We start from the raw sequence: 13,014 nt of genomic DNA, 5'->3' as shown, positions 1-13,014 counted from the left end.
ATCCTAACACATTTCTTTATAATTTTCCTACGTATATATGTATCTCTAAGTAATGCTGGTGTTTTGCATATTTTTGAGGTGCACATAAATGATATCATTCTGTATGGTATCTTGTATGAAATCCTCTGCAGTTTGCTTTTTAAACCTGCGTTACATTTATGAGATTCTTCCTCTTCAACCAGTGAAGTCATTTTCACAGCTATGCAGACTTCCATTTAATGGACGTGTCATAATTTATTTGCCCATACTCCTTTTGGTGGGTCTTTAGATAGCTTCCAATTTTTTACTACGGCAAACATTCCTTCTCTGACCATTCTAGAATATGTCGCCATGTGTAAATGTTGAGTTTCTTAGATAAAGATATTGTAATTGTCTTGCCGTAATCCTTACACATCTTGTCTTTCTTGTCATTGCCAAATTGTTCCTCAGAACGATTCTATCAATGTATGCTCTGACCAGCAATGTATAATGGTTCCCAATGCTCCCCAACCTCATCCACACTTGACATTGTCAGATTTCTGAATGTTTGCAGTTATGATGGGTGTGCAGTGATACATCTAGAGGGCTTTATTTCATTCCCTTGATGGACTTTTGCATTGAATATATGAACCATCTTGGGGAGAACCCTCGCTATGGAATTTTTCTATTGGCAAATATGTTTTGTTTAGGTCATCTTGAATAGGGGTTTATAATCTTCTCCATAAAGATCTTGCATTTCTTTTATTAGATTCAAGATAGTTCATATTTTTAGACTACTATAAATGTGTAGTTTTGAAGTGAGACTTCCTAACTCACCATTTTTGGTATTAGGATGGGTATATTAATGCAACTCATTTTTTGTATTGATTTTATGTCCAGTAACACTGTTAAATTATTTCGTTAACGGCAAAGACTTTATTTGTAGATTCTTTTGAATTTTCTATAAAGGCAATTGTATTTTCTAAGAATTTCGATTTTTTTTTTCTCCTCTCAAATTCTTATTCCTCTTAACAATTTTTCTGCTCCTATTACACTGTCCTGGGATGTAGCACAGCACTGAATGGGAATGGTGAAAACCACCACCTTTGTTACAGCCCTTGATCTTACCGGGAAGTACCCTTCAGTCCTCGTTTTCTAAGAGTTTGCTTTTTTTTAAAAAAAAAATCATGTGTGTTAAAATGTATCTTTTTGGGACTTCACTGGTGGTACAGTGGTTAAGAATCCGCCTGCCAATGCAGAGGACACAGGTTCGAGCCCTGGTCCGGGAAGATCCCACATGCCGCAGAGAAACTAAGCCCGTGTGCCACAACTACTGAGCCTGTGCTCTAGAGCCTGCAGCCACAACTACTGAAGCCCACGCGCTTAGAGCCTGTGCTTCGCAACAAGAGAAGCCACCGCAATGAGAAGCCCGCGCACCACAATGAAGAGTAGCCCCCGCTCGCCACAACTAGAGAAAGCCCACGCGCAGCAACGAAGACCCAACACAGCCAAAAATAAATAAATAAAATAAAATAAATAAATTTATTAAAAAATTTATCTTTTTTGACCCTGCACATATTGATAATTCTATTTGGTTTGTCTCTTGTATTCTGTTAATCTAGTGAATTACATTAATAGATTTTTTTCCCCCCAGACTTCAACCATTCTTGCATTTGAGGGATAAACATAACTTGAATTTATTTCAGAGTGAGCTCAGCCTGTAATTTTCCTTCTTACACTCTTTTGTCTACTTCTGTTATAGTGGTCACATAAAATGAATTGGGGCATATTCTCATTATCTGCTCTCTGCCACAAAAACTAAAGACTTAGTAGGAATATTTGTTCCTGAACTCTGAGGGGCAGTGAGAACATGTAAGTAATACTTCATTTCACTTTACAAATGCATAGTATACTAAATTAAATATTACAGAAGCCTATGAAAAAAGAGAAAGGGCTTCCTTGTATGCCCATGAGGAAATAGAACATTAGGGAACCAGTCTGATTTGTCCAAGGATTAACACTGATTACATGAACCTGTTTCTTATAGAAAATTGCTTCTGAGCTAGCAGTTTCCGTGAGAAGGATTTTTCTTCAAAAGCTGTTAGGTTTAACATATTAGAAGTTTTGTTTCTTTACTTTCTGGGAATTCTGGAAGCACTATATTTATGAAAGTGCTTAATTAGTCTCTATAAACCAACCAGAATGGAGCTCCTGTTTTGACACTGTCATCTAATTTCTGCATGCCTTCCAGAGATAAGAAAATATTTCATACACATAAAGAAAAGCAAAGCCTTTTCTCAATTACAGCCACACAAACACCCGGAGAACTTACAGCTTCAATTTTACAGCATCAGTCCCTCATCAAAAGTAAACAACAACAAAACCCTCACCAGTTCAAATAAGAAGATAGCCTCCTAATTAATTTGGACTCACAAATAGATTAAAAAAATAAACAAAAGCAGATTATCTGTTATCTCTCACCCAACAGAGCCTAGACCCCCAGCATCTCAACAGAGATCACCAAATATGTGGACCGTAAAGTCAGGTTCCCAAGCACTGCTAAACACAGTTCCCAAAATTACTGCCACCAGTGGGGAGCAATTTGCTGGCCACAAAAAAACCATAGTCCCATATATTGGGTTGGCCCAAAAGTTCATTCAGGTTTTCCATGATACCAGACCCGAATGAACTTTTTGGCCAAACCAACACATAGGGTGTTCTCTCGCCACTCATCGACGCTGACTTCGCAGTCCATTACATGCCAGTCCTTGGACCCAGTAACGGAAAAAGACAGAGCCCAAGCCAGGAAAGGAGCAACAGACGACCAAGAACCAGAAACAAAATCAAAAACACGGAATCAGAAGAAAAAAGAAAGAGAAAGAATCAGAAAGTCAATGAAAGGAAAGTTCTGTTTCCACTTGGGATTCATTCTGGTAGCCAAGAAAAGATGTGTCTGGGGTTAAAGAGCCCATGAGGCCTATTTCTTGGGCAACACAGTTTAGGCTCAGACAGGTGGGTCCATGTGGACATCCTGGTGGGGCCTCCAAATTGTCAAAGTATAATTTTTTTTTTAATTAAAAGCATGACATCACACAAATAGAAAGTGAGCATATGTCAAAGATTTATTTAACTCCACGAGGGAGCCGGCAGAGCCTGTGAAAGACTGATGTATAGGTACTGACTACAGATGCTGGAATACGGAGGCTGGATTGGATGCAAAACAGGCTTATGTTTGTACAGGCAGTAAAACTGCAACCTTCGAGGTGATCTCTTCTACCAGACAGAAATCTCATTCAGCCCTACAGGTAAGAGTCTTAGCCTGAATTGTTACAGAAAGTGGGCCCCAGCTGCTTGCCGCTCTAAAGCCAATACTCGAGAGGCAAAGTTGGTGGAAAGGAAAGTTTGCTTTTTTCAGGAGGCAGGCAACCAGGGGAGAGGGAGAACTTATGTCCAAAGGCCAACTCCCCCCTGGCCGATCAGAGGGCAAGAGCTTTGAAAGGAGAGTTTCAGGGGTGTACAGGAGGAGGGAAGGGGCTACGTGTAGAAACAGCACAGTCAACTCTGACAGTCATCTTGAAATTGGTCCTGCACTCGTCTGATCAGCGTCATCTTGACTAAGTACAATTAATCTTCAGTTCCAGGGTCAGTTTATTCCCACTTCTTTGAGACCAGTTCTTGGAATTTTGCAAGATGGAGTAGCTTATGTCATGGCTACAGCCTGGTCATCGTGTCGTTAACTTCTTCCACCTGCTGGAGGTTTCAGTATCTACAAAACAGCTCACAGGATACGGCTCAGAATATTCTGTATAGCTCTTGAAGAGGAACTAAAGGTCCTTGAATTTACTTAATGACTAAATTATTATTATTTTGTCATGTTTGACCACTTTCCTTTGCTTCTGCATTTTCTCACTTCTCTGATTAAATGTATTCCTTTTTTTTTTTTTTTGGCCATGTGGCATGTGGGATCCTAGTTCCCAGACCAGAAATAGAACACTGGCCCACTGCATTAGAAGCACAGAGTCTTAACAACTGGACCACCAGGGAAGTCCCTAAACTTATTCTTTGACTAAAATTTTTCTATAGACAAAAGGCAGGCGGAGGACATGGGAGAGAAGGTCCATAGGGTCCTGCTCCGTTTCACAATCAGTAGTAAATAGTAAATCAAACAAAGTTACAGTTCCTTAGAGAATTATATATTCTTTGGTGGGCCTATTAGGTAACGCTCTATTAGGACACTGGAGGGACTTGCAGTCATTCTTTGCCTTATTTCCTTGTTTTGGATATTCTTTCTTTTCTTTAAAATTTTTTTTCCTTCCAGTTTTATTGACATAATTGGCATACTGCACTATGTAAGTTTAAGATGTACAGCACAATAGTTTGACTTACATACGTCATTAAATGATGATCACAGTAAGTTTAGTGAACACCCATCATCTTTTTTTTTTTGTGATACACGGGCCTTTCAGTGTTGTGGCCTCTCCCGTTGCGGAGCACAGGCTCCGGACGCGCAGGCTCAGCGGCCATGGCTCATGGGCCCAGCCGCTCCGCGGCATGTGGGATCTTCCCGGACCGGGGCACGAACCCGTCTCCCCTGCCTCGGCAGGCGGACTCTCAACCACTGTGCCACCAGGGAAGCCCCCATCTTATACAGATACAAAATAAAAGAAAAAGAAAAAAATATTTCTTCCTTGTGGTGAGAACACAACTGAATGCCTATTGTGTGCTGAATACCTACCAGTGGACTGAGGGAAGGGAGTGGACCCTTGCTCTCAAGGACCATGCAGTCCAGCAGAGAGAGACAGCCATGGTAACAACTAAGTTCACTACTGTATTATAGGTACTATGGTAAAAGGTCTCCTGAGTAGCAGGGAGGGTGTAGTCAGGTCTACTGGAACCAGAGGCATTTATTTCCCAGGTGCTGGGGAGAACAGACCATTCCAGGGAGGAGGAGAGTCATCAAAAGCGAGAAGTTTTTAAAAGCCAGTCATTTGACTTGTCATAACCACTGATTATGGCCTTTAATTACATACCGTCCTGAACTGTCACTTAGCTGCTTTGTGCAATAGCGACATTTCATGCTTGGAGTGGGGAAATGCCAGGCAGAGAAAGTGTAAGACAAAAAAAAAAAAAAAGTAAGAGGCGGGCTTCTCTGGTGGCGCAGTGGTTGAGAGTCCACCTGCCGATGCAGGGGACACGGGTTCATGCCCCGGTCCGGGAAGATCCCACATGCCGCGGAGCGGCTGGGCCCGTGAGCCATGGCCGCTGAGCCTGCGCGTCTGGAGCCTGTGCGTAAGAGGCAGTGTGGGCAGTGATGGGATTTGTGAAAATCAGGAAAATTGACATTTGGGACCTGGTTTCCAATCCCAGTGCAACCACCTGTTGCTGGGAGACCTTGGGTAAGTTAATAACCCCCCTCTGTGATTCCTTTGTGCAAAAGGGTCCAGAGTCCACCCATCGCCAGCACCTGGAGGTTGCAGTGTTTCTTTGGAAGCTCACAGGCAGGAAGGCAGCAGAGTCCAAAGTTCCTGCATTTTTGTCATCCTGCATGTCAGTGGCCGGTTGGGCTGAGACAGCTGGCAGCACTGTGGAAGCACCAATAGGCCTCCAGTCCCATAACTACTCTCCAGCTATGTGTGTGTGGGAGAAGGGGGGGTGGGTCAAGGGGGACACTGAGGTGAAGCCATAACTGTGGGAACTTCCTAGAGGAGGGAATGGCCTTTTGGAATGAGGGACCTCCAGAGGCCAGCCTGTCAGACCTGTGTTCTAAAATTACCCCTTCGGGCTTTTTTTTTTTTTGCGGTACGCGGGCCTCTCACTGTTGGGGCCTCTCCCGTTGCAGAGCACAGGCTCCGGACGCGCAGGCCCAGCGGCCATGGCCCACGGGCCCAGCCGCTCCGCGGCACGCGGGATTCTTCCGGACCGGGGCACGAACTCGCGCCCCCTGCATCGGCAGGTGGACTCCCAACCACTGCGCCACCAGGGAAACCCCCGCTGCGGGCTTTTAATTTATGAAGGTGATCAAGTGCCAGGACAGAGGGTCAAAACCACTGAAAGAAGGATTCATTACATTTCCCAAGAGAACGGGACACCATGCCATGCAAGGCAACAGGGGGAAACCCGGGTCTGATCAGGTGGCAGCAGACAGGAGGAGGGTTAGGGTTAGGCTCAGGGTTAAGCAGAGGCCACAGCCTTTACTGGGATGTCCTTGAGAAAGGCAAGACAGGGCACAGTATTGACTTAGGATTGGCTAGCTTGAATTATTCCAGTGGCTTGGGCTACAGGGGTGGTCTCCAGTCATCCCGTTCCTGGCCCTGGGTGATTCAGGGCAGGGGAAATGTTCTCAGTGTGTATGAGAGCAGAGAAGGGGATGGGTAGGGTGGGCTTTGGATCTGCCAGTCTGTGCAGGAAAGACGTGTTCCAGGCCAGCTGTCCCCACCCCCAGGAATTAGCTGGCCCTGGTGCTGGTGGGAGGGTGTTCCTGGACTGTGCTTAGTCCTCTACGATACTGTAGCGTTAATATTAACCCATCTCACAAGGATACAGTGAGACTTAGGTGTAATAGCAGACACTTCATAAAATGACAGCTGTGTGACCTGTTTCACCAGCCTGGGCTTCAATAATCCACATCACTTTTTATGTTATTGTAGTAAAATACACATAACAAAATGTGCCAACTTAACCATTTTTAAGTGTGCAGATCAGTGGTACCAAGTACATTCCCATCACCATCCATCACCAGAACTCTTTTTATCTTGTAAATCTGAAACTTTATACCTACTAAACAACTCCCCATGCTCCTGCCCCCACCAGCCCCTGCCAACCACCATTCTACTTTCTGTCTCTATGAATCTGACTACTCTAGTGAAATTGTACTGTATTTGTCTTTTTGTGACTGGTTTATTTCACTTACATAATGCTGTGAAGATTCATCCATGTTGTAGCATGTGTCAGAATTTCCTTCCTTTTTAAGGCTGAATGGTATGTAGATGAATGGTCCATGGTATGTAGGGACCACATCTTGTTTATCCATTCATCCATTGATGGACACTTGGGTTGCTTCCACCTCTTGGCTATTGTGAATAATGCTGCTATAAACATGGGTGTACAAATATCTCTTCAGGACTCTCTTGTGAATTCTTTTGGTCGTATACCCAGAAGTGGAGTTGCTGGATCTTTTGGTAGTTGTATTTTTAATTGTTTGAGGAACCATCATACTGTTTTCCACAGCAGCTGCACCATTTGACATTCCCAACAGTGCACAAGGGTTGCAATTTCTCTACATCCTTGCCAACACTTGTTGTTTTCTGTTTTTTGATAATAGCCATCCTAATGGGTATCTCGTGGCTTTCGTATGCATTTCCCTAACAATTAGTGATGGTGCACACCTTCTCCTGTGCTTATTGGATCCTTGTATATCATCTTTGGAGAAAGGTCTATACAAGTCCTTTGACCATTTTTAAATCAGGTGGTTTCAGACTAAGACATTTAAAAAATATATTTATTTATTTATTTGGCTGCACTGAGTCTTAGTTGCTGCACGTGGGGTCTTCGTTGTGGCATGCAGGATCTTTAGTTGTGGCATGTGGGATCTAGCTCCCTGACCAGGGATGGAACCAGGCCCCCTGCATTGGGAGCGCAGAGTCTTAGGCACTGGACCACCAGGGGAGTCCCTTTTTAAAAAAAAAAAATTATATGGTCACTCCTTGGTATATTTTTTTAAGAATTGTTTTGATGTGGACAATTTTTAAAGTCTTTTATTGAATTTGTTACAATATTGCTTCTGTTTTCACATTCTTTGGCTGAGAGGCATGTGAGATCTTAGCTCCCCGACTAGGGATTGAACCCACACCTCCTGCACTGGAAGGCGAAGTCTTAACCACTGGACCACCAGGGAAGTCCCTGAGATATTTTAATTAATAAGATGAAACATGAAATTTGGTAGGTAAAATTTTGTACTTGTATTTATAAATGGAAGGAAGGCTTTTTTTTTTTTTTTTTAATGTTACCTAAGAAGAACAGAGCAAGATGGAAGACACAGGCTCAGAAGGTAGAATTTCTAAATATAGGGCACATTTCACATAGGACTTCAGAGACTGACACTAGAATCCAGTTTCCTGAGTCTTGATCTAGCACAATGGCCGCTAAACTAGTTCTCAAACCAGTGTTTTCTCATGACGATGCTCTTTCTTTCAGTCATGGTCTGACACACAAACAGACTAGTCCATGCTTATGTAAAATTTCCACATTTTCTAAGAATTTACTTTCATTTATTTTATTTTGGCTGCCCCGCATGGCATGTGAGATCTTATTTCCCTGACCAGGGATTGAACTCGAGCCCCTGCAGTGGAAGCGTGGAGTCTTAACCACTGGACTGCCAGGGAAGTCCTCATTTATTTTATTTTTAAGCAACCACAAACCACTTTTCTTTGGGAATAATGATTATAGAAAAGGAGTTGTGGTACAAAAATGTCTTTTTCTCTGCAAATGAATGAAATTCTTATAGGATATGCAAGAAATTATTTACAGTGATCTCGGGGAGTGTAGAGAGTATGTCAAAAGGTATCATTTGAATTTTGTACCACCTGCACGTACTATTTATTGAAAAGATTTTAAATTTTCTTTTCAATTAAGATAAAAAAACAGAGACCAATATTTAAGCAACTTACAACTTAAAACAAAATTTTAAGGTAGCGTAGATGTTAAAATCTGACTTTGTCATCCATATACCTTGTGTTTTAGCCTCTAACGCATATTTATTGGTGAATGAAGATCATTGACATTTTCTAGAAATAATCTAAAAACGTTGACTAAATCTGGTGACATGGAAGATAGGGAAGGGCTATTCTTTGTCCCAGGTTTTGTGAGTGTTCATTTGATTAGGAATGAGGCAAACTCACTCTTCTTTCATAGCTGTCAGCCTGTTCTCCAGAGACATTACAAGCAAGTTCAACTGCCTACAACTTGCAGTGCAGACCTTGGGAGACTTCCCTGAGGAAACAGTATAGAAGAAAAAGTCCAGTTCTGTGTCCTCAGATGCATGATTCATTTGCTAGCAGTTTTTAGCTGAAAGGGCCTCGTCAGAAGCTTTGGTAGAAAATTACACCAAGAAATAATGAGTGTTTGGAGATGGGGTTCATAGATGTTACTTAATTTTGCTCAGATACTCATAAGCTTCCCACAGGTCCTGAAATTTGTGCAAATAAGTACCTGAGGTCATCTCCAATGTGCTTCTAATATTTAAAATACTTCCTCATGGGAGGCTGGAATTCAGCATGTTCAAAACGTGTAACCATTTTGTTTTCTTAAGAATCTGGAACCCTAGTCAGGCCATGATTTTTCAAATTGTTCACTTTTGTAAAGAATATAGTAACCTGTTTAATAGGTCTGGTTTTCGTCACCATGTTCTTCTATTATCTAGAGTTAGGACTAATTTTTTACTTCTTAGGGAGGCAGTGTAACATGATGGTTGAGGGTGCAGGTTTTGGGGTCAGGCCGCCAGAGTTTAAATCCTACATCAGTGGTCCCAGCTACAACAGGAAGATAATAATAGTACCTCTCTGACTCATTGAGGTGTCCTGAGGATCAGATGGCATGAACTGTTTGGCAAGGTTTTAATGTACATTAACCACTAGTAAATCAGCTATTTGTTGCTATTTTTCTCCTTTTGTTTTTGGAACCTCGGGTGTACAACGTTAATCAGAATGCTTGGTTCACAACCCACTATCTTTATTGGCCTGTGTATGGTACTGTTTTCTTCATTTTATTTAATTTGTGTTAATTTTTGTATATTAACTTGATTTAATACAATAGCAGACACACACTAACCCACTCAGTCTTAGAACTAGAATATTGCTAATAACTTGCATCTAGTTAAAGGCTCTTATCTTGTCCTATTCTTTAGCCTTCTCCCCTCCCAGAGATAACCACAATCTTGAAGCAATATTGTAACAAATTCAATAAAGATTTTAAAACAATACATTAAAAAAAATAAGATTTGCACGTTATTCTGCTACAATGATTTATCCATGTTATTTCATGAGCTCTAAATCATTTATTTTCAATGTTGTATAATGGTCTATCATGTGACTAAACCACAATTTATTCTATCAGTGGGAATTGGGACTGTTTCCTTTTTTCTTTTTTTCTTTGACACTGTTTCTATGTACATGTCTCTGGTGCATTTGTGCAAGAATTTCCCTTGTGCATATAAATATAATGGATGTGCTAATTTATATACACCTGAATATTAAACTTTACAAGATAATACCAAAGTGTTTCCCAAAATGGGTGTACCAATTTACATTCTCACTAGCAATATATAAAATATCACATTGGTCTATATTCTCTCCAACACTTGGTATTGTCAGACTTCTTCATTTTTAATCATCAAATAGGTATGAAATTATATCTCATTATGGTTTCTGTTTCCATTTCTCTAATTATTGATGGCATTGAACATTTCCTTATATGTTTATTAGCTAACTGTGTTTCCACTTCTGTGAAATTCCTGTTCATATCTTTAGCAGGCAGCCAAACTGGCATTTAATTGTTGTTGATCAGTCTCCTAAAGTTTGTCCATTGTGTTGATTTTTTCATAGAACCAACTTTTGGCTTCTTTGATTTTCTTTATTGTTTTTCTATTCTCTCATTAATTTCCTCTTTAATGTTTATTATTTCCTTCTTTCTGCATGTTTTAGGTTCATTTTGCTCTTTTGTCTTCCCAGTGTCTTAAAGTTAGGTTACTGATTTGAGCTCTTTCTTCTTTTTTAAAATACAGACTATAAATTTCCCTCTAAGCACTGTTTTAACTGCATCCCATAAGTTTTGGTATTTTGTGTGTTCATTTTTATCTATCTCAAAGTATTCTCTAATTTCTCTGGTGATTTCTCCTTTGATCCATTGGTTGTTTAAGAGTGTCTCATACTTTTCACATTCTTGTGAGTTTATCAAATTTATTTCCATTATTGATTTCTGAATTAATTCCACTGTGATCAGAGAAAACACACTGTACAATTTCAATACTTTAAAACTTCTTTAGACTTTTTAAAAGCCCAGCATATGATCTATCCTGGAAATGGTCTATGTGATTTAAAAAGAATATGTTTTCTACTGTAGTTGGGTACAGAGTTTTATAGATGTCTTCTAGGTCTAGTTAGTTTATACTGTTGTTAAAGTCTTCCATACTCTTGTTGATCTTTCTACTTAGTTCTATTAATTATTGAAGGTAGGATATTAAAGTCTTCAATTATCAGCATTGAATTGATATTTCTCCTTAATTTCTATTAGTTTTAACTTCATGTATTTTGGGGCTCTGTTGTTAGATGCATATATGTTTATAATGGTTACATCTTCCTGATGGATTGACCCTTTTATCATTACGAAGTATTCCTCTATATTCAGTAATTTTTTTTTACTTTTAAAGTCTATTTTGTCTGATGTCAGCAATGCCACATCAGCTCTGTTTTGGTTACTCTTTGCCTGGTATGTCATTTCTACCCTTTTATTTTCAACCTTTTTTATATTTAATGTAAAGTGTGTCTCCTATAGACAGCATATAGCTGGAGCTTATTTTTCTCTTTTTTTTTTTTTTTGGTGGTACGCGGGCCTCTCACTGCTGTGGCCTCTCCCATTGCGGAGCACAGGCTCCGGACGCGCAGGCTCAGCGGCCATGGCTCACGGGCCCAGCCGCTCCGCGGCATGTGGGATCTTTCCAGACCAGGGCACGAACCCGTGTCCCCTGCATCGGCAGGCGGACTCTCAACCACTGCACCACCAGGGAAGCCCTGGAGCTTATTTTTCTTAACCACTCTGATAATCTCTGCCTTTTGATTGGATTGTTTAATCCATTCACATTAAATGCTATTATTGATATAGCTGGATCTGTGTCTAGCATTTTGCTTTTTGTTTTCTACATGTCTCATGTCTTATTTCTCTCTTGTCTCCTTCTGGGGCTCCCACCATGCATATGCTGCTGTATTAATTGTTGTTTCAAAGGTCTCTTAGGCCTTGTTCGCTTTTCTTTAATCATTTTTCTTTCTCTTCTTCAGACTTGGTCATTTCAATTGTCCTAGCTTCATGTTTGCTGAATCTTTCTTTTGTCTGCTTAAATCTGCCTTTGAACCCCTCTAGTGAATTTTTCATTTCTCTTATTGTACTTTTCAGCTACAGAGTTTATTTCTGGTTTCTTTAAATGTTTTCTACCTAGTGATATTTCCATTTTGCTCATACATAGTTTTCTTGATTTCTCCATATCTTCCTTTCTAGTTCTTGAGCATCTTTAAGACAGTCGTAAAGTCTTTGTCTAGTAGGTTTGGTTTCTTGTCTTTCTCAGGGACAGTTCCGTAGGTTTACTTTTTCCTTTGATTGGGCCATACTTGCCTATTTTTTGGAATGCTTTATGATTTTTTTGGACGTTTGGATCTAATGATGTGGTAACGAGATTCTACCTCCTCCTCAGGGTTTACTGGTTTTTCCTGGGTTTGGGGTTTTTCTGGTTTTGTTTTGTTTGTTATATTTTTATTGTTTTAGGCTGTCTCCTAAGGATCTGCCAAGGATCAACATGAAGTGTAAACTTAAGATCATCTCAGGCCTTTTCTGAGCCTGAGCCTTTCCCTGGGTATGCATGGTGACTTTCTGCTTTCCTTGTATGTGCAGTTGCTTTTGAGTGTCCTAGTCTTTAATGCCTGGTTCTGAAAATGGGAGAAAAAAATGAAGTGGGGAGGAGAAGGCGCCAGTTCTTTAAATCCTTTGAAGTCACTTTAGCCAGAGGCGGAGCAGCTTGCAGTAGTGAGGGGCATGTGCCGATGGCTGCCCACCTCTGTGTCTGTACCTTTGTGATCAGAAGGAGCAATCAGCAAACAGAACACAGACTTCTGATATTGGAGGAAAGGACCTGATTGCCCACCATGGCTCTCACAAGCTGTGTGCAAGGTCTCCTGCAATTCCTCCACTGCCTGCATGGGCTGGAGGTGTGAGATGGGTAGTTGCCACTAAGCTAAGAGCTGGAATTGACCAAAATTAACCACTGTTTACCATCCAAGCCTTCCCCTGGAAGTT

This window comes from Monodon monoceros, unplaced genomic scaffold, assembly GCF_005190385.1.
Source record: "Monodon monoceros isolate NGI ecotype Baffin Bay Population unplaced genomic scaffold, NGI_Narwhal_1 Super_Scaffold_17, whole genome shotgun sequence".
In the NCBI taxonomy this organism is placed as follows: Eukaryota; Metazoa; Chordata; class Mammalia; order Artiodactyla; family Monodontidae; genus Monodon; species Monodon monoceros.
The sequence above is the reverse complement of the archived record's forward strand: the minus strand, read 5'-3'. Positions refer to the sequence as shown.